Source organism: Nylanderia fulva, unplaced genomic scaffold (assembly GCF_048542155.1).
Source record: "Nylanderia fulva isolate GAGA-0341 unplaced genomic scaffold, ASM4854215v1 Scaffold79, whole genome shotgun sequence".
Lineage (NCBI taxonomy): Eukaryota > Metazoa > Arthropoda > Insecta > Hymenoptera > Formicidae > Nylanderia > Nylanderia fulva.
In genome coordinates this window covers 79,292-81,417 of record NW_028190905.1, presented here as the reverse complement: position 1 = coordinate 81,417, position 2,126 = coordinate 79,292, and the positions used below count along the sequence as shown (strand labels likewise).

The window sequence follows — 2,126 nt, the reverse complement described above, 5'->3', positions numbered from 1 at the left end:
TGCGTTATCCCAACGAAACTAACATTTTTTCCGTTAGAATTAAATACCTGTGTACAAGGCACCAAATTTTACTTGGTCACGGCCAAGATTTATTTCCTTAGGGGGGAAGAGGGGATGTATGGAATTAAATCTCTTGTAGATATTATTCCAATTTTAAATCATGGCCGTGACCAAGTAAAATTTGGTGCCTTGTGCACAGGTATTTAATTCTAACGGAAAAAATTTTAGTTTCGTTGGGATAACGCACTGTCATCTGCGATTTGGCTTTTATTGCCTGTCTTACACTTTAAATTTATGTCTTGTTCAATGTGCGTAGATTAATTAATGTTGTTATGAAGTCTTTTTCTTTCTGCATCATATTGTTCTTTAGCTCTTTTTAACTACTTTTGTATTGCCTTTTCCAATTCAAGTTTTGTATAGGAATTGGAATATGCATTACCCGCCGCTGTAACAGAAATATTTTGTATTTACGTAGATTAATGGTATTATTTTTCACTGATAATTAAAACAAATATATATGCCTACTATATAAATATATAAAATAATAATTTACCTAGTAACATATCTGCAATTCAAAAGCTACAAAATTTCCTTTTTAGTTTAGCGTCTAACCAACTGTATTGTTGTGCAAGCTCATTGCTAATTAATCGCGACAGATTTCGTTTCATAAAATTATAAGGAGATGTACCTTCTACTATACGTGCTTTTGTAGTCTACAAACATTCATATTTTACATTACAATTTGTAATTCTTATTTTAAGAAATATAAAAATAAATTAAATTAATAATAATTTAATTGTATATAAAGTTTGCGTATGCGTGTGCGTGCGTGCGTGCGTGTGTGCGCGTGTGTGTGTGCGTGCGTGCATGCGTGCGTGTCTGTGTGTGTGTTATACAAGGTGTCCGGTAATAATCACTTTAACGATTAAGGATAAATTTTTTGACCATTTTGAAGACAATTTTTTCTCATTGTCAGTGGAAATTTCAAAAAAAGATCATCATTTTTAGCATATTTTTTTTGTCATTACATATATTTCTGTAACTATAAGTCTCAAAAATTAAAATTTTAAGAAATTAAACTCCACTTGAAACTAACTATACAGAATGTAATTATGTTAGCCTTTTAACGCCACAAAGTTTAGTTTATGCAAACCCCTTTTTTTAATCACTTACAATTTGTTATATTAATATATCAACATTTTTGCTGATAAAAAATTGTCTCCAAATTAGCCAAAGAATCTGTCCTTAATTGTTGGAATGATTATTATTGGGCACTTTGTATATATATTTAAATGTAAATGTATATAAAATTTGTATATATAATATATATTACCGAACGTTCAAAGTTATCTGGAGTTTTTAAAAAATCTTCTATGGCTCCTTCAATATCTTCTACAGTTCTCAGTGGCAAATCAAAAACGGAATAAATTGATCTTTCATCTTGCTGTTTGTTTGTATTTTGATTTTGTTGGAAATCACCGTTTATTATATCTTTTATTTCCTTCAAATCATCTGCCATTTGCCATAACTGAGTCTTGAAGAAACTTTGTTGGCGAATAATTTCTTTGAAATATTTCGCATTATCTATAAGAATATTTATTTTTAAATATGTTCCATTTATTTACTGAGTAACAGAAATTTACAACTCTTAAAAAAAATACATACCATTCTCATTTTGAGTAGATAAAGAAATACTTGATCTTTGCTCGGTTATTTTAGATCTATTCATGTTTGTATTTGAATTTATCCTAATATTCATTGATTCTACAAATTTAATTATAATTATGTAAATATATCTTCATTATGATGTTTTATTTATATCTTTTCTGACATATAGAAAATATATATAGAATATATATATATATATACTTTTTTTATAAATCATACATACATCTTTTATTAATGTATGCTCTTGAGTTGGCCTGTACTTACATTAATTTTACAATTTTATTTCAATATATAAGAGCGTTATAATTTTTACTAATTTATTATTTTAATATACGCTAGCCTTACAATGCGTCAATACAGTTCTAAATTTAGGGATCATCCGTTTAACTTTAAATTCATACACAGAGTTTTCGGTATTAACATTGTAAATTTATTGAGAGAATGGGTTGATGCGAATT

The 2,126-nt window shown here is 27.8% G+C and overlaps 1 pseudogene; it reads right to left on the bottom strand.

Annotated features, from left to right (window-relative positions):
• Nucleotides 1-317: 317 nt before the first annotated feature.
• On the bottom strand, nt 318-1,729 carry LOC146720059 (uncharacterized; annotated as a pseudogene).
• Between the last annotated feature and the right edge of the window lie 397 nt (nt 1,730-2,126).